This window comes from Bos mutus, chromosome 6 (assembly GCF_027580195.1).
Source record: "Bos mutus isolate GX-2022 chromosome 6, NWIPB_WYAK_1.1, whole genome shotgun sequence".
Classification (NCBI taxonomy): domain Eukaryota; kingdom Metazoa; phylum Chordata; class Mammalia; order Artiodactyla; family Bovidae; genus Bos; species Bos mutus.
The window spans coordinates 61,832,420-61,853,394 of NC_091622.1; the positions used below are offsets into that span (position 1 = coordinate 61,832,420).

Sequence of the window (20,975 nt, forward strand, 5' to 3'; positions counted from 1 at the left end):
GAACCGGGCAGTTTCTCAGACACCTCCTCCTGCTGCCACAGTCAGTGATAAAGGTTAATGGAAGATGATAGTCTCACAATAAAAGCAGAGCGATCCTAAGGTAAGATAACCTGGAAATACAGGTTTGGATCACTCTACTAGGAAAAGAACCCAGCCCACTAGGTGCTGACTGAGAGAGACTTAACATGAAATAAAATGAGGAGGAAATCTGTCAATATAAACCATGTTTTATGACCAGTTGTAGAAATGAGAGTAGTGATCCACACACTATCACTTCCCCATTATCGCTACATTTTTCTTTACAAGTATCAGCTAACCTCTGTAGTCTCTCCACCTCTTTACCTTTCCCTACTATTTTCCAGAGTATGGAGTTACTAACTACCTTTATAACTGAGTCCATATTTAAATTTAGCTTCATATGAAAACCATGTCAGATTTTGTCTCTATCTTTGGGTCAGCTTCATTCCTTCTCCAGTTCAGTCATATATCTAGGGGTAACCTGGGTTAGAATAAAAAATTTATAGGTTCTTGGTGGAAATATTTTCCAGCATATCCTGTAGCTGATGAGAAAAGTTTTGTTTTAACATTAAGCTAGTTTATCACCGTGCTTTGGAGAAAAGCGCCTGTGAATGAGAGTGTGAATTAAAAAAAAGTATAGATTTGAGTCCTCTACTGTGGCCTGGGTAGAAATCTGGATTAGTAAGTGTACCCCAGTGAGAAGTGACAAGTACCAGTCGTCAAAATGTGTAGGGTGTACCTTCCTTCACCAGTGGCCTGTGATTATGAAAATCATGCCATTAGTGGAATAATCAAATAAGCAAAATGGATTAAAGGTTTAAATGGTCAGCTAATGCTCAGGGAAGCAGACTCTCCCCATCCAGAATTTTGGAAAATCTGAGGTTACGTGAGAGATATTTGCTCCTTACTAACTCCCTGATAGTTAGGAAGAGGTTGACCTACGTAATTCGAAAAAAATCAAAGAAATGTTACAGTAGGTTTATGCCAGCATATTTTTCTTTTCAAATATCTTAGTAGTAGAAGTGATTTTTGATATACATAAAAACTTACTTCTGAATGTTACATTTCTACATGGTTATTGTAGCTTTTTGTAAAACAATGGACAATAGGAAAAAGAAATTACCATAAATACACACTTTGATGTTTCCTTCAGAACTTTTCACCTATATCTGCATGAACTGTGTAAATTTCGATCATCCTCATTTCCCAGCACTAATGAAGTATAAGGAGCCAGAGATCAAATTGCCAACATCCACTGAATCATCAAAAAAGCAAGAGAGTTCCAGAAAACACCTAGTTCTGCTTCATTGACTATGCCAACGCCTTTGACTGTGTGGATCACAATAAACTGTGGACAATTCTGAACAAGATGGGAATACCAGACCACCTAATCTGCCTCCTGAGAAATCTGTATGCAGGTCAGGAAGCAACAGTTAGAAATGGAGATGGAACCACAGACTGGTTCCAAATAGGAAAAGAAGTACGTCAAGGCTGTATATTGTCATCCTGCTTATTTAACTTCTATGCAGAGCACATCATGAGAAACGCTGGGCTGGAGGCAGCACAAGCTGGAATCAAGATTTCCAGGAAAAATATCAATAACCTCAGGTATGCAGATGACACCACCCTTATGGCAGAAAGGGAAGAAGAACTAAAGAGCCTCTTGATGTAAGTGAAAGAGGAGAGTGAAAAAGTTGGCTTAAAGCTCAACATTCAGAAAACTAAGATCATGGCATCTGGTCCCATCACTTCATGGGAAATAGATGGGGAAACAGTGGAAACAGTGTCAGACTTTATTTTTGGGGGCTCCAAAATCACTGCAGATGGTGACTGCAGCCATGAAATTAAAAGACACTTACTCCTTGGAAGAAAAATTATGAGCAACCTCAGTTCAGTTCAGTTCAGTTCAGTCGCTCAGTCGTACCAACCTAGACAGCATATTAAAAAGCAGAGACATTACTTTGCCAACAAAGGTCTGTCTAGTCAAAGCTATGGTTTTTCCAGTAGTCGTGTATGGATGTGAGAGTTGGACTATTAAGAAAGCTGAGCACTGGAGAATTGATGCTTTTGAACTGTGATGTTGGGGAAGACTCTTGAGAGTCCCTTGGACTGCAAGGAGATCCAACCAGTCCATCCTGAAGGAAATCAGTCCTGAATATTCATGGAAGGACTGATGTTGAAGCTGAAACTCCAATATTTTGGCCACCTGATTTAAAGAGCTGACTCCTTTGAAAAGACCCTGATGCTGGGAAATATTGAAGGTGGGAGAAGAAGGGGATGACAGAGGATGAGATGGATGACATCACCAATTCAATGGACATGATTTAGTAAATTCCGGGAGTTGATGATGGAGAGGGAGGCCTGGTGTGCTGCAGTCCATGGGGTTGCAAAGAGTCAGGCATGACTGAGCGACTGAACTGAACTGAATGAAGTATAACTGACCAATAAAAAAACATGCATAATTACACTGTACCTTGTGATATTTTGAAATATGTATGCATTTTGAAATTATTACTACAGTCAAACTAATTAACTGTTTTTAATCACCTTGCAGTTATCTTTTTGTATGTGTACAGTAAAAGCATTTAAGATTCAGCCTCTTAGCAACATTCAAATATATAATATAATATCTTTGTGACCCCATGGACTGTAGCCCACCAGTCTCCTTGTCCATGGGAGTTTTCGGGCAAGTGTACTGGAGTGGGTTGTCATTTCTCTTCTCCAAGGGATCTTCCTGACCCAGGGACCAAACCCACATCTGCTGTTTCTCCTGTGTTTCAGGTGGACTCTTTATCTGATGAGCCATTGGGAAGCCTATTGAAACAAATGGTAAAAACATTTAAGATCCAGTGTCTTAGCAAATTTCAAATACATATAGTGTTGTTAACTATAGTGACTATCATTAGATCTTCAGAAATTTTTCATTCTACATTACTGAAACTTTGTGTCCTCTGACCAACATCTCCTAGCCCCAGCTCCTGGTCACCACCATTTTACTCTCTGCTTTTGTATACATCATGAATATAATTATAAATGTAAACTTTCTAGATTCTAAATATAAATGAGATAATGCAGTATTTGTCTTTCTGTGCCTGACATTTTGCTGAGCAGAATAGTCTCTGAGTCCATCCATGTTGTCACAAATGACAAGATTTCTTTTTTTCTAAGGCTAAATAATAATATTTCATGGTATATAAGTACCACATTTTCTTTTTCCATTCATCCATCAATGGATGCTTAGGTTGTTTCCATTATATTGGCTACTACAAATAATGCAGCAATGAACAAAAGAGCATGGGTATTTCTTTGAGACATTGACTTCATTTCCTTTGAATATGTACCCAGAAGTAGTATTGCTGAATTATATGGTAGTTCTATTTGTATTTTAGGAATCTTAGCACAGTTTTCAATAGCAACCACACCAGTTTACATTCCAACTAATAATACACAAGCATTCCCTTTTCTCCACACCTTTGCAAAACTTATCTCTGGTCTTTTTGATAATAACCATTCTGGCAGATATGAGATGACAGCATCTCATCTTTATTTTTATTTTCTTAATGATTTGTGATGTTGAGCACCTTTTTCTGTGCCTCATGGCCATTTTATTTCTTTTTTGAATGAACATTTATTCCATCTTTTCCTCATTTTTAAATCAGGTTATTTGTTTTCTTGCTATTGACTTGTTTAAGTTCCTTATGTATTTTGGATATTAAGCCCTTATCACATGTGTAGTTTGCAAATCTTTTCTCATATTATGTAGGTTGTCCTTTCATTCTATTGATTATTTCCTCACTGTGCAGAAGGTCTTTGGTTTGATGCTGTCCTATTTGTCTAATTTTGCTCTTGTTGTCTGTACTTTTGGGGTCAGATGTTTAAAATCATTGCCAACCAATGTCAAGAAGCATTCTCTCTAATCCTTATAATAGTTTTACATTTTCAGGTTTTATATTTCAAACTTTAATTCATTTTGAGTTGATTTTGTATAAGAGTGAGATAAAGGTTTAGTTTTATTCTTCCTCATGTGTATATCCAATTTTCTCAGCACTATTTATTAAAGAGACCTTCTCCTCCCCGTTGTGTGTTCTTGGCATCTTTGTTGAAGATCAATTGATCAAAATATGTGGATTTATTTCTGGGCTTTCTATTGTGTTCCATTGGGGGGGGTGTGTGTGTGTGTGTGTGTGTGTTTTAATACCTGTTTCATGCTATTTTGATTACTATAGTTTTGTAATATACTTTGAAATCAGGTAGTATAATATCTGCTGCTTTTTTCTTCTTTCTTAAGATTTCTTTGACTGTTCAGAGTTTTTTGGTTCCAAATGAATTTTAGAATCGATGTATATTTACATATTTTCTATTTCAGCAAAACAATGCTATTGGAATTTTTATGAGAATTGCACTGTCTGGGTAATGGGTAGGTGGGTCTGGTGTCTGGGTTCATAGGGGCGGGCCTACAGACTGTCTTTGTAGGGGCAGCTCTGAAGCTTGGGTCCCCTGGGCCCAACCTGGTGCTGGAACAAGTCTGGTGCCTGAGTCCACAGGGATGAGCATGGTCCTGAGTCTGAGGCTGGCCTCACACTGAATATCCAGTTGTATTTATTAAAGAAAAGTAACATAGGATTTAGATATGGCTTGGTGGAATGTACTAGTATTGACGTTTCATCTGACAACTTTAAAAGAGGTTTTAAATTGAATTATTCAGTGATGTTTATGGGCTAAAATAACAATCCAGTGAACAAATATGAACAAAAATTCATGGCAAGTATAAATATGACTTTCCCCCAGACAATTTCCCTGACTGCATTTGCACGGTATTGCTCAAAAAATTCTATCAATTCGTCCTTGCCCAGGCAGTCTTAACACAAAAATTACCAGTATTTCTAGACTTTTTTTTTTTTTTTGCATATGGGTGGCACTATAGATTATGAGCTCAAGTATAGAATAGAAGATTTGACATTCTGAGATATGAACAAACTCATGTGATTCAATGTTTTGGACAAGGAACTTGACTGTAAATTTTTAGTAAAATGTCTCTTGAGATCTGATGTAGACAGGGGCTCTCTTTTGAAATTTTTGTTGCCTCTTATAAAAGGCTTGTGGGGGAAGATGCTCTAACTCTTCTCTAAAAGCAATTTTATTCGACTTTCTCTGAGCAGATGACAGCCTCCTGCCATCATCCTCTATTGCTCTTTTTTCTGCTTTTTCCTCTTCTTTGAAGATTAGTTCAGCATGTGGGAATAGAAATTTCTTATTTTCTTTCATGTTTTCTTCCTCCTCATATTGCTGTCTTAAGAAAAGCCAAGTGATAAACTAGAATTTTTTCTAAAAATATGATGCTTCACAATATTCAGAAAATATACAAAACATTTCCCTGGTAGTTTGAAATATAGTCTCTAAAAAGTCAAAATTTGGATTTTGACTAGGTGAACATGCTTTGGAATTTGAGGTATATCTGCCTAAGATATAGGAAAAATTGGTTAAAAATAAAAACATGTAATTAGGTTCATACTTTTTTTCTCTACATAGTAAACAGTAAAGTTAATCAACACATGAAAATTAAATGTAATTGAAATAAAATGATAAGTTTTTGTTTTTTGGTGTTACAGACATCTTCAAACTCTTGCCAACATTGCAGATCTGGGTTAAAGGTAGTGACATTTTTCATGGTCTGAAAGGTTGTGCATGGTGGTGAAATATGCATTACTACTTTTCACTTCTTGACATACCACATCCTGGAATCCTGTTTTTGCTTTAATAGACATTGTTCTATAGTAAGAAAATGAGTTAAGGAAATTACTGCCACTTGAAAAACAAATTTTTTGCTTGAAACTCTAACTAGGGATAGAACAATATAGCACAGCCCACTGCTGGGTGTCAGATTCTGCTGAAAGACTTTCAGAAAACCTTTGATAATTGTGAATCTATCCTCACCAACATCTTTTAATTAAATATAAGCTTCATCTCGTAACTTTCATAAATTCTAGCCCAGAGAATAATCAGCTAACTGTGGACATGTTTATTTTAATGTGTGAAATTCATAGTAGAATTCAGTGCCTTTGGTTTCAAAGAGAAAAGAGAGCTTCAGCAACTGGGTTTCACAGACCATGGAAACTCGAGCTGGATGGGCCACTGGTGAACGAAAGACTTACTTACTGCCTTTGGGCTGCTCGTTTGGAGCACTTCCTAGATGTGCACATGTTTTCCCAAACCATTCATCTTGTATTGAATTTCCTACAAACATACTGAGACTTCTGTCCCGTTGCACAGCCCACCTAATGCTTTATTCATTGGATTTGATTTATTTATACTGTGCTTATTCCTCCCAATGCTCTGATGTGAACTTAATACAAATTCAATATCCAAGGCAAATCCAGCAGTCAAAACTAGTTTTAATAAAAACAAATACTTACCAGGAAAGTATGGGAGGATGAGTCATGTGTTATATGCTAAGGACCTTATCAGTAGGCAGCAATAAGGGTTCCCAAGGAGTTCTGAATGTATTTTTTTTTTTTAAAGATGCTTTATCCCTGAAAACTTTTAGGGGACACACTTGGATTGACAGTCACATTCAAAGTAGTACATTAAAGGGAAAGGCAGAAGTCTTGAAGGCAATTTTTTGATGATGACTGAACTGTCAGTCTTTAAAACTAACTTATGACTGTTGCCAAGTTTCATTCCCACCGGCTTTCAGATATATTCAGGGCAAATGATATTTTTGAAAGTAATGACATTATATTATTCTAAAAAGAAATATAAGCAATGTTTTGTGGGACTTCTGAGTTTGAAAATTTTGTTCACCATGAGTGAAAGTGATTAGATTCTAGATCATATAAGCAGAAGTATTATTTAAGATGAACCTGATGCAACCGAGGATCTTGAATTTAGTTGTAGAGTGGCTAGACCATGGACTCAGGAGGATGGTACATAGTAGAGCTTATGAAAAACAAAGCTGATAGCAGATTAAAATTATCTTTTTATAAGATGTGGTGCAATGGAGAACACAGATCTTTTGTGTATTCTAGGTATAAAATATTTAATATATAAATTAAAGCGGTACACAATTATTGAAAGAGTTGGGGTCAAGGGAGCCACAATTTAAGACCTCAGTCTGAAACCTCAAGTAGATGGTTAAGTTCTCATCTGAAAGCTTCTGGAATTCTTAAGCATCTCCAGGAAGGTCCCAACAACCTGCTCAGGTTTCAGTGGTGAGGCTGGTGGTTCTTGGGTTCCCTAGGAAGACCCTGGGTCTCATGTTTGTCCACACATCTGAAAGAAACTGCCTCTGGAAAAATAATCACTTCATACAAATCTCATGCAAATGCTTCTCACTGGCAAGTCCTAACTCAGAACTAGGCCAAGGAGAGGATGGTGGGAATTATAGACTATAGTCCTTACCTTTACAGTGCTTACCTATAGTCCTAGAATTGACTTTGGAGGGGAAAAATAGGTCATGATAAATTGACAGTGGACTCTCCAGCCTAGTTGTTAATGGTAACTTCAGGGAAATATGGGAAATTATGTTTCAGATATAAAAACCTGAAATATATTGACAAAGTAGACATTGGAGAAAGAAAATTGAACATTCAACGTACAAAGTATCTTCTATTTGTATAGGCAAAATATAGAATTCCTTCTCAGTTTTACTTTAAAATTTACTTTAGTAAAGTACTTTAGAACTTTAAAGTACTTTAAAGTTCTAAAGTACTTTAGAACTACTTAAAGAACATGACCTAAAAGGACAATTTGCTTTACAGTGGTTTAGCTACAGGTTTCTAAGGTGGGTGTATAGTAAGTATCTGCCCAGCTCATGAACCAATAATCTCTCCTTTGCTAAGGAAACCTATGAAAACCCGAGTCCCCAAAGCCACATAATGAAATCCTTGTTGATAAGTTGCTTGGATCATGGGAAGGCATTTGGCTCAATAAGTTTGTAAGATTCTTCCTCCAGGGAATTTTAGGTGAGTGTGGGCTTCTCTTTTTTTGTGTGTGTGTGTAATAAAGTTTTATTAAAGTATAAAGGAGATAGAGAAAGCTTCTGACATAGGTATCAGAAGAGGGCAGAAAGAGTACCCGCTTGCTAGTGTTAACAATGAAGTTATATAATCCAAAGAATATCTGGAGGTTGTAAAGACCTCATCAGACCTACTCCCATAATTAACATTTTAAGATAACACTGTCCTTAGGCAAGATACATCCTTGTAAAGACCAGGTCTACTCCCATAATTAACATTTTAAGATAACAGAAGGTTGAATCCAAAGACTATCCTTAGGCAAGATACATTATTGTTATATAATCCTAAGGAATGTGGAGAAAGAAAAAAATTTGTCCTTTCTTCCTCCTTGAGAATTCCAGACCCCTCTCTCCTTGGGGACCCCTAGACTCCCTATCAACCTGCCTAGGAAATGACTCTCTCATTCCCCCCTTTTCTTTTAGGAGAATTATGTTGCCTAGGGAAAAGGGGTGTCATTCTCGTTCCATAACTACTTCCGAGCTGACAAGGGGTGTTGTCCCTAAATTGGTGAGGCAACATATTCTCCTAATCCTCATATTGAGGATATCTGATCCAGGGGCCCCAAATAGTAGTTGGAGGAAGCTACAGCAGTAGCAGGAGTTTGAGCAACCATTTGTAACTTAAAAGCTTTCATGCGGCTAGAAACAAATCCAGTTATACAATTACAGATGCAGGGAGCAAACAGCAAAAACAAAACAATCAGAATCAAAATTAAAAGTCACATTATGTCTGTAGTTAAAGTACAAAGTGTTACACCAGTCCATTTTAGGGTTGGTAGATGTCATCAGATGAAGAAGAGGCATCGCATGTGATTGTTGTCGAAGGTATTCACAGACTTGGAGAAAGTCTTTTCCTTGAAGTGGGGATGTCCACCATGGGAAGCCTTCCAATGATGAAGAGGGGAGCGCTCTGCAGACTCAGCAGTTAGACCGATTGTGGAATGCAGCATAGGAGTGAGCCCAGGACAGGAAGACATTGTCTTGAGGATCAAATGGCAGACTCAGGATATTTGGAGTCAGCAGAAGTAGACTTACATAGATTATCAGGCCCATCCGCTGCCCTTTGCTTAACTCTAGAGCTCGGGTCAGGGCCACAAGCTCCGCTAACTGAGCACTGGTTCCCTGGGGGAGAGATTTTGCTTCCAAAACCTGTTCAGCAGTCACCACGGCCCGAACAAAAGAACTGTCATCTGTAAATATTTCCATGTCAGGATTGTCTAATGGGGTATAAGTGTGGGCTTCTCTTGAACATACCAGAGCTAACCTTGGGAACTCTGGACTAGCCAAAGTCTGCATGCCATGTGGACCGGGAAGGTGATCTGTTGTTGTTCAGTCACTAAGTCATGTCTGACTCTTTACGACCCCGTGGACTGCAACACGCCAGGTTTCCCAGACTTTCACTGTCTTCCGGAGTTTGCTCAGATTCATGTACATTCAGTCGGTGATGCCATCCAACCATTTCATCTTCTGCTGCCTCCTTCTCTTCTTGCCTTCAGTCTTTCCCAGCAGGGTCTTTTCCAATGAGTCAGCTCTTCGCATCAGGTGGCCAAAGTATCAGAGTTTTAGCTTCAGCAGTAGTCCTTCCAGTGAATATTCAAGGTTCTATGGAGACAGACAAGTAAAAAGCAAGTCCAGAGAGGAACAAGTTAGGGGTACAGTGAGAGCTCTGCTGCTGCTGCTTAGCCCCTCAGTCATGGGACTGTGAGAACCTATGGACTCCAGGTTTCCAATTCCTTGTTGCAGTCTCTTTGGAGACCTGGAGTCACTACCCTTGGATTCTGCAAAATATCTGTGTCTATCTAGCAAATTCTACCTCCTCCATCAGTCTAAGCTATATTTTTATTTTTCTTCATGTGTCTCAAGTTGCCTTCTGTTAACTGAAATCATAAACCACTAACCAAGGATGTTCATTACATTTAAACTACTATTCAATTCAGGAATATGTCAATTTAATTCAAGAGAGTCTTTAAAGAACAAAATAATGCCATTATTGCCTTCATATTCCCTTTTTGATACATTAAGTCGTTTCCACATTCTTATTTTTCATGCTGTCCTATGAGTCTGGAACTTTTACCTGACTACTTCTCTCCTTTCTCCCATCTTTCTAACCTATAAGAAGATGAAAAGAGAAATAAAATTTGAAACTCAAACCACGTGGTTATAGATTTGCTATAAGTGCCAGTAAATGAGAGACAATTAAATTTAATTACAAAAAATGAGGCTTCTCGAGGCTTCAAGGTAGATGTTCCTAAGCCTGTGGGACAAATAAAGTACAGCTTTATCGCTTAGCAATATAATCAAAGCTACACTCCAGAGAGAATGCACTGAATTTCACATCAAATGACAGATTGCCAACTTCTCTTCAGCAAGATAATTGGCCACACTGGTAAGAATATTATTGCTAATATAAAATATTGTAATAGGTAATAGGAAACCTGAACCAGGAATGGCAGATTTAGAAATGAGCTAAAAATCTGACAGAGAAATTTTCATTGTAATTGACTGTCATATAAGGCAAAAGAGAAATAAGTGAAAGACAGAGAGAGGGGAGCATTTCTTGTTGGCATAAGCCTTTACTGAAAAAAAAATTAAGAAATGTATATTATTGCCAATATGTACTTCATCATTTTTATAAGAAAAAAATGACAATTACTTCATGTATTATTTCTAAACATTGCTTTTGTATTATTGCATTAAAGCTAATTTTATTCACTTAGGCCAAGACACAATATGTGACCACAGAAACATTCAACAGGAAACATTTATGTCCTAAATAATTCAGGCAGCAGAAGAATTTAGATTACTTTAGTTTCTTTTAAATAATTTAGGGGTAGCTCTTAAAGACACTGAATAATCCACCCATGAACTGAGGAGCAAAATTATGGTGCATAATTTTTAATATTTAAATCATAGATGTCTTTTCTCTTTTATTCCAGTATAATCAGTCTGAAAAGAATTCTTTTAAAAGGAATGGGTTATGAGTAGACTCTCAAGATATCAGCTCTTAACAGCTTATTGACACTTTGGAATGTTTTGCAAGGAGCTAGAAGAAGGCAATGGCACCCCACTCCAGTACTCTTGCCTGGAAAATCCCATGGACCGAGGAGCCTGGTAGGCTGCAGTCCATGGGGTCGCTAGAGTCAGACACGACTGAGCGACTTCACTTTCACTTTTCACTTTCATGCATTGGAGAAGGAAATGGCAACCCACTCCAGTATTCTTGCCTGGAGAATCCCAGGGACGTGGGAGCCTGGTGGGCTGCCGTCTATGGGGTTGCACAGAGTCGGACACGACTGAAGCGACTTAGCAGCAGCAGCAGCAGATTGTAGCCTAATCTAAGGCCCAGCTAGTATAAAGTCTTGCAATGCTTCTCTTGTATGATGCACTTTACACAAATCATTTTCCCTTTTCTCTGTATTTCACATTATATGTTCCTATATCTCCATTGCAGACAGATGGTAAAGAGTCTTCCTGCAATGTAGGAAACCCGGATTCCATTCCTGGGTCAGGAAAACCCCCTAAAGAAGGGAATGGCAACCCACTCCAGTTTTCTTTCCTGGAGAATCCCATGGACAGAGGAGGTTGGCAGGCTACAGGACATGGGGTAACAAAGAGTCAGACACGGCTGAGTGACTAACACTTTGACAGTCCCCTTGAATGTTTGGGATATTGCTCCTAAAGGATATTAGTCCTTTGGCAATTAAAAATGCTTTCAATGTTAGAATAGAATAAGGTGTGTTCAGGTACACCAGAGTCAAAGGTTTTGGTGTAGAATATTTCAAAAACTTTATAGGAGATGTGGATGATGAAGTCACAGAATTCCTTTCCTTGACCAATGGCCAATCAAGCCATTTGCTCCCATCATTATGTGAATTGAATTGTTTAGTGTTAAAACACAACAACAATGCATAATTAAAATTGAGCTAAGTTATTAGGATAAGGCAAACTTTCAATACATTTACATAATGAAGTGGTTGGGTTTAGAAATTTTGTTTCTATAATAGGATTTTATTAAATACATAACCTTAAAATAAAGAGAGACAAGTAAATTAAATACTTATAAGCTTATTACGTTTGCTAGCTCATTAAATTTAAGTAAATAAACAGGTAATTTACCCTTTCAGGGTTGTTTTTTTAAATGCCTCCAAAGAGAACAGTTGCAACTTGCTTTTTAAATTTTTTTGATTAATGTTTTACAGGTTTTTCCTTTGTTGCTTTTTTTTTTATATTGGCAATATTTTAGTTTATTTGAAAGTCAACTGTTCTGAGATATAATTGTATATGATAAAATTAAGATTTAGACTTTTATCAATAGTATACACCTGCTTAACTACCATCCCAATGAACACAGCACATTTCCATCCTTCCAAACAGTTCTGCTGTGCCCATTTGCTGTCAGTCCCTCTTGCTATCCCATCCTCCAGAATCAGACAGACCTGATTTCTATTATTATGTGCAGTTTTGCATGTTTTAGAATTTCTTACCCACAAAATCATACTGTAATTATCCTTTTGTGTCTACTTTAGTTCACTTAGCATAATGCCTATGAGATTCATTGCTATTACTGCATGCATCAGTATTTCTTTGCATTTACTTAACTATCGGTATTATGTCACATAAATGCACTACAACTTGTTTATGCTTTTGATGGACTTTTAGGCTATCTCCAGCTTTTGGCTTTTGTGATATTACATTAAATTAAATTATTTAATAAAATAACTTAAATAAATAATTGAAATTCTGAAATAATTTCAAACAGATAACATTTATAAGAATACACAAAAAATTTAGTTTTCTTCTAGTTATTTAAGGATTAGTTGATGATCTAATATTACATTATGCCCAAATAATTTCGTGTATAATTCCTATAAACAAGGACATTCTCCTACATAATCACAGTTATCAAAATTAACATTGATATATTATCATCACTGATCCCATAGGCCCTTCTTAAAGTTCGCCAGCTTCCCCGAGTTTAAACCAGGAGTGCGGGTTACAATTCCTTTAATGCCTTTCCATCAGAAACAGTGATCAGTCTGTCCTTGCCTTTCCTCATGTGAATAATTTTTGAAGATGAGAGTCAGTTACCTTGTAAAATGTTCTTCAGTTGGGATTTTGCGTGATGTTTTTCCATGATTACATTCAGGTTATGCATTTTTTTGGCAATAATATCAGAGAAACAACTCTGTCTTCTTTTCATTGTTTCTAGTTAGGTGGTACAAAATTTTAATTTATCTAGTTATGCGTGATGTTAACTTGACCATTTGATTAAAGTGACATCTGCTATGTTTCTCCATGTAAAATTACTCATATGTCCTTTTGTGATTAATAAGTATTTTTTAGAGAGTGACTGTGAGACTATATACGTTCCCACTGTACATCAAACTTAATTCATTTTAGCATCCACTGATATATCTTGGGTAAACTGATATTACTATATCATATTGTGATTTTTCTAATTCTACGATTTACTTCATATTTATTAGTTGAAATTATGCCAAGACAAAATGCTTTCTCTTATCAGTACTCATTCATTCATTTATATTAGTATGAATTCACAGATTCATATTTTTGTAAATGGCTTTTAATTTGCTAATGACTATTTACTAAATGAAAAATGAAAGTAAGTGTTATTTGCTAAGTTGTGTCCAACTCTTTGCAACCCCATGGACTATATAGCCCACCAGGTTCCTCTGTCTATGGAATTCCCCAGGCAAGAATACTGAAGTGGGTAGCCATTCCCTTCTCCAGGATATCTTCCCAACCTAGGATCAAATGTGTGTCTTCTGCATTGCAGGCAGACTCTTTGCCATCTGATCCACCAGGGAAATAGTCATTATTTGTTATTCAAATTGTTCTAAATATGGCCAGAGAGTCTCAATGGGCATAACTCTCCCACTTTAATTTTTTTTTTAATTTTAAAGAATTGGAAGATAATTTCTTTACAATGTTGTGTTAGTTTCATCTGTACAGCAAAGTGAATCAGCTATAAGTATACTGACGTCCTTTCCTTCTTGAGTCTCTGTCCCACCCCCCCAACCCATCCTACATCTTTAGGTTGTCATAGGTCGCACAGAGTTGGACACAACTGAAGCAACTTAGCAGCAGCAGCAGCAGAGCACTAGGTTGGGCTTGTGTTATACAGCAACTTCCCACTAGCTATCTATTTTACATATGGTAATGTATATGTGTCAATGCTACCCTCTCAATTTATCTCCTTCCCCCACTATGTCCATAAGTCTATGTCTGCATCTCTATTCCTGCTCTGGAAACAGGTTTGTCAATATAATTTTTCTGGAGTCCATGTATATGCATTGTTATACAATATTTGTTTTCCTTTTTCTGACACTTCATTCTGTGTAACAGGCTCTAGGTTCATCCACCTCACTGACTCAGATTTGTTCCTTTTTGTGGCTGAGTAATATCCCATTGTGTGTGTGTGTGTGTGTGTATGTATATATATATATATATATCTCATAACTTATTTTATCTATTCGTCTGTCGATGGGCATCTAGATTGCTTGCATGTCTTAGTTATTGTAAATAGAACTGCAGTGAACATTGGAGTACATGTGTCTTTTTCGATTATGGTTTTCTCGGGATATATACCCAGAAATTGCATTGCTGGGTCATATGGTAGTTTTACTCCTAGTTTTTAAAGAAATCTCCATACTGTTCTCCACAGTGGCTCTATCAGTTTACATTTCCACCAGCTGTGCTAGAACGTTACCTTTTTTCCACATCCTCTCCAGCATTTATTGTTTGTAGATTTTTTGATGATGGCCATTCTGACAGGTATGAAGAGATACCTCATTATAGTTTTAATTTGCATTTCTCTAATAATGAGTGATGTTGAGCACCTTTTCATGTGTTTATTAGCCATCTGTATGTCTTCTTTGGAGAAATGTCTGTTTAGGTCTTCTGCCTATTTTTTAATTGGGTTGTTTGTTTTTCTGATTTGAGCTACATGAACTGCTTGTATATTTGGGGATTTGTCAGTTGCTTCATTTGCAATTATTTTCTCCTGTTCTCAGGGTTGTCTTTTCTTCTTGTTTATGGTTTCCTTTGCTGTGCAAAAGCTTTTAAGTTTAATTAGGTCCCATTTGTTTATTTTTGTTTTTATTTGCATTAATCTAGGAGGTGAGTAGAGAAAATTATGCTGTGATTTATGTCAAATAATGTCCTGTGTTTTCCTCTAAGGGTTTTACAGCTTCTAGTTTGATCTTTAATCCATTTTGAATTTATTTTTGTGTATGGTGTTAAGAAGTGTTCTAATTTCATTCTTTTACATATAGCTGTCTGATTCTCCCAGCACCCCTTATTGAAGAGACACTCTTTTTCCTGTTGTATATTCTTGCCTCCTTTGTCAAAGATAAGGTATTCACAGGTGCCTGGGTTTATCTCTAGGTTTTCTAGCTTATTCCATTGGTCTATATTTCTGTGTTCATGTCAGTATTATACTGTCTTGATGACTGTAGCTATGTGGTATGGTCTGAAATCAGGAAGGTTGATTCCTCCAGCTCCATTTTTCTTTCTCAAGATTGCTTTCGCTATTTGGGGTGTTTTTTGTTTCCATATAAATTGTGAAACTTTTTGTCTAGTTCTGTGAAAAATGCCATTTATAATTTGATAGGGATTGCACTGAATCTATAGATTGCTTTGGGTAGTACAGTCATTTTCACAATATTGATTCTTCCAATTCAAGACCATGATATACTTCTCATCTGTTTGGCTTGTTTTTTATTTCTTTCATGAGTATCTTATAGTTTTCTGTATACTGGTCTTTTGTCTCCTTCAGATCAGATCAGTCGCTCAGTCGTGTCGCTTTGCAACCACATGAATCGCAGGTAGGTTTATTTAGATAATATTTTTAAGTTAAAATTTTTGTTCTTTAAGGTCTTCATTATTTTTCAAATACTTTCTTCTTTCTAATACAAGATTTTCCAGGCTAATTTTTTCAATTTTCTTCAGTTCAGTTCTTAGCTTGAGTTTTTAAATTGATCATTTCATCAAGGAACTCTAGTTTCTTCTAATGGAAATATGTATTTAGAAACCAGTATCTGAACACTATACCTAGTGTTTGTCTCTGTTGGGGTGTTGCTGCTCCAGGCATTCTCAGTGGACAGAGGAGATATTTATCTATCTAGTCATATTGATTCCTTCAATTCCAATTCAGCAGCGATTGCATAATCTTCAATGTATTCCTTAGTGAATTCATCCTTCCAGTATGTTTCCAATCTCCTATTGCTGCCACCACCTCCTTACTACTTATGAAGATGTTATCCCCTTGCTTAGGCTCTGCTGTCGACCTGCAGAGCACCTGCCAATGAGCAGACACACTCTTCATCACTCCAAATGGCCACACTCTTCCCAGCCTACACTGACATCTTCCTTGCTTGCCTCCTCCTAATGGCTAAATTATTCAGAGAGAAAGAAAGGAAGGAAAGAAGGTAAATGGGTGGCAGTTATATTTAAATAGCTTGTCATCTCACAAATTTTTGGAGTTATCTATCCAAATTGCTACTTCAGGGTAACAAGCCTAATATAGAGAACAAACTGTGCCTTTTTTTATTTTTATGTAAGGAGCATGCTGATTAACATATTATTAATTTGTAATGATTGAATTTAACTAACAACTATAGTATCAGAGGTTTAGAACTAAATGAAAAATTGAAATTCATCACCTATGCCAGGTAGGATGGGATGAAAAATGTAGAATGAAGTGAAATGAAAGTCACTCAGTCATGTCTGACTCTTTGCGATCCTATGGACTAAGTCCATGGAATTCTCCAGGCCAGAATACTGGAGTGGGTAGACTTTCCCTTCTCCAAGGGATCTTCCCAACCCAGGAATCCAACCAGGATCTCCTGCATTGCAGGCAGATTCTTTACCAATTGAGCTGTCAGGCAAGAAATCTAGAATAACTTTCCTAAAGTCATAATTAGGAAGCAGCACTTCCCAGGTGGTGCTAGGGGTAAAGAATCTGCCTGCCAATTCAAGAGACAGGAGAGATGTAGGCTTGATCCCTGGGTCAGGAAGATTTCCTAGAGAAGGAAATGGCAAACCACTTCAGCATTCTTGCCTGAAAACATCTCATGGACAGAGGAAATTGGTGGGCTACAGTTCATGGGGTGTAAGGAGTTGGACATGACTGAACTTGCATGCAAACTCAGAATATTTCAGTTTAGTTAACAAAAATTCACTTACACAACGTTTCATAGTGGTAGAAGTAGGGTTCAAATACAGATTGTAGGATTCTTGGGCTTCCCAGGTGGCTCAATGGTAAAGAATCTTGCTGCCAATGCAGAAGCTGCAGGAAATGTGTATATGATTTCTGGGTTGGGAAGATCCCCCGGAGGAGGAAATGGCAGCCCACTCCAGTATTCTTGCCAGGGTAATCCCATGGACAGGGAAGCCTGGTGAGCTACAGTCCATGGGGTCGCAAAGGGTTGGACACCACCCTTATGGCAGAAAGTGAAGAGGAACTAAAAAGCCTTTTGATGAAGGTGAAAGAGGAGAGTGAAAAAGTTGGCTTAAAACTCAACATTCAGAAAACGAAGATCATGGAATCTGGTCCCATCACTTCATGGGAAATAGATGGGGAAACAGTGGAAACAGTGTCAGACTTTATTTTTCTGGGCTCTAAAATCACTGCAGATGGTGATTGCAGCCATGAAATTAAAAGACGCTTACTCCTTGGAAGGAAAGTTATGACCAACCTAGGTAGCATATTGAAAAGCAGAGACAGTACTTTGCCAACAAAGGTCTGTCTAGTCAAGGCTATGGTTTTCCCAGTGGTCATGTATGGATGTGAGAGTTGGACTGTGAAGAAAGTTGAGCGCCGAAGAATTGATGCTTTTGAACTGTGGTGTTGGAGAAGACTCTTGAGAGTCCCTTGGATTGCAAGGAGATCCAACCAGTCCATTCTGAAGGAGATCAGCCCTGGGATTTCTTTGGAAGGAATGATGCTAAAGCTGAAACTCCAGTACTTTGGTCACCTCATGTGAAGAATTGACTCACTGGAAAAGACTCTGATGCTGGGAGGGACTGGGGGCAGGGGGAGAAGGGGAGGACAGAGGATGAGATGGCTGGATGGCATCACTGACTCGATGGACGTGAGTCTGAGTGAACTCCGGGAGTTGGTGATGGACAGGGAGGCCTCGCGTGCTGCGATTCATGGGGTCACAAAGAGTTGGACACGACTGAGCGACTGAACTTAACTGAAAGCAACTGAGCACACACATATGTACGATTCTAAGTCTTTTCTGCTATGCTGGAGAACCTCTCTTTATTTTGGGCAGAGGTCCACACAATCTGTTACTATTAAAAAAATTGGCTTAATAAAAATATAGTAATTTCTTGTTTATATTCAGGCATAATTTAGAGGTATTATGAATTCAGTTCCAGACCACTATAATAAAGCAAAAATTGCAATAAAGCGATTCACACGAATTTATGGTTTTCAGGGCACATGAAAGTTATGGTAACACTATACTATATTCTGTTAATTGTACAATAGTACTATGTCTAAAAAAACAATTTGCATATTTTAATAAAAATATTTTACCACTGAAAAGATGCTAACAATCTTCTTAGTCTTTATCTTTCACTGGTTGTCTCATTTTAAAAAAATTAATTTATTGAAGTATAATTGATTTACAATGTTGTGTTAACTTCTACTGTATAGAAAAATTGTTCAGTTACATACACACACATTTTGTTTTTCTTTTTCATTATGGTTTTTTCATTTGGATTCTTTTCATTATGGTTTTCTTTATAGGAAATTGAGTATAGTTCCCTGTACTGTACAGTAGGAACTTGTTGCTTATTAATTCCAGTTGGCATCTGTTAATTCTCACCCCCCACTCCATCCCTTTCTTCCCCTCCCACTTGGCAATCACAAATAGGTTCTCTGCATCCATGGGTCTGTCAATTTCATAAATAAGTTAATTTGTGTCATGTTTTATACTGTATGATATGTGTCTTTCTCGTTCAGACTCACTTCACTTTGTATGATCATCTCTAGGTCCACCCATGGTGTTGCAAATGGCATTATTTCATTCTTTTTTATGGCTGAGTACTATTCTATTGTAGATATGTACACATCTACTTTACCCATTCATCTGTTGATCAACATTTAGGCTGTTTCCATGTCTTGGCCTTTGTAACTAGTGCTGCTATGAACATGGGGGTGCATGTATCTTTTTTGAATGATAGTTTTGTCCAAATATATGCCCAGAAGTGGGATTATTGGATCATATATGGTTGCCTCATTGTTGTCAGGGTGGTGGCTGCTGAAGGTTAGGAATGATTGTAGCAATTTCTGAAAATAAGACAACAGTGAAGTTTTCTTCATTGATTCTTCCTTTCAAGAGCAATTTCTCTGTAACATACAGTATTGTTTAATAACACTTTACATACAGTAAAACTTCTTCCAAAATTGGAGTGAATACTCACAAACTCTGATGCTACTTTCATGGTGCTTTTGTGGCTAAGTCATGTCTGACTGTTGCATCCCCAAGGGCTGTAGCCTGCCAGGCTCCTGTGTCCATGGGATTTCCCAGGTAAGGATACTGGAGTGGGTTGCCATTTCCTTCTCCAGGGTATCTTCCCAACCCAGGGTGCTTTAGCAACTAAGTTTATATAATATTTCTAATCCCTTGTCATTTCAACAATGTTCACAACATCTTTACCAGGAGTAGATCCTGGTAAAGATCCATCTCAAGAAACTACTTTCTGTGCTCATTCATAAGAAGCAATTCTTCATCCCCTAACATTTTATCATGAGATTACAGAAATTCAGTAATATCTTCAGGCTCCACATTGAATTCTAGTCTTTTTTTTTTTTTTTTTTACTGTTTCCATCACATCTGCAGTGGCAGGAACCTCCACTGAAGAATGAACCCAAGTCATCTACAAGGATTTGAATCAACTTCTTCTAAGCTCCTGTTAATGTTGATATTTTGACCTCTTCTCATGAATTATGAATGTTCCTAATTGCATCTTGAATGGTGAGTCCTTTTCAGAAAATTTTCAATTTAGTTGCCCAGACTCATCAGAGGAATCACTATCTGTGGCAGCAGCAGCCTTACAAAATGTATTTCTAAAGTAATAAAACTTGAAAGCTGAAATTACACTTTGAGCCACGAGCTGTAGAATGGATGTTGTGTTAGCAGTAGTCATGTCCATCTCCATTAGAGCTCTTGGGTGATGAAGTGCATTGTCAGTGAGCAGTAATTTTTTGAAAGAAATATCTTTTCTTTTTCAGCAGTAGCTCTCAACAGTGGCTTTAAATTTTCAGAAAATCATGTTGTGAACAGATGTGCTGTCATACAGACTTTGTTGTTTTATTGATAATTATAGGTAGCACAGATTTAACATAAATTTTAGGGCCCTCATATTTTTGGAATGGTAAATGAAGATTGGTTTCAACTTAAAGTCACCAGCTGCATTATCTCCTAACAGAGAGTTAAACTATCCTTTGAAGCTTTGAAGCTGGGCTTTGATTTCTCCTCTCTAGCTATGAAAGTCTTAGATGATATCTCTTTCCAATGTAAAGCTGTTTCATCTACATTGAAAATCTAGTATTTAATGTGGTCACCTTAATTTATTATCTTAGCATGATCTTCTAGATAACTTGCAATGGCTTCTACATCAGTACTTGCAGCTTCATCTTGTATTTTATGTTATGAAGATGGCTTTTTTCCCTTAAACCTCATGAATCCACCTTTGCGAGTTTTAAGCTTTTTCTTTTTTCTTTTTTTTTCTGCAGCTTCCTCATCTCTTTCAGCCTTCAGAGAATTGAAGAGTTAGTGCTTTGCTCTGGATTAGGCTTTGTCTTAAGGGAATGCTGTGATTGTTTTGATTTTCTATCCAAATCATAACAACTTTCTCCATATCACCAATAAGCTTACTTTCCTTTCTTATTATTCATGTGTTCACT

The 20,975-nt window shown here is 37.2% G+C and overlaps 1 long non-coding RNA gene across 2 annotated transcripts in view; it reads left to right on the plus strand.

Moving 5' to 3' along the window:
• Positions 1-19,906: 19,906 nt before the first annotated feature.
• The window catches only part of LOC138988304 (uncharacterized), a 41,050-nt gene continuing 39,981 nt past the window's right edge, over positions 19,907-20,975 (plus strand). For both annotated transcript variants that reach the window (XR_011464618.1, XR_011464617.1), the window contains exon 1: positions 19,907-20,043. This is a non-coding gene — a long non-coding RNA (uncharacterized lncRNA). The remainder of the gene's footprint in view (positions 20,044-20,975) is intronic.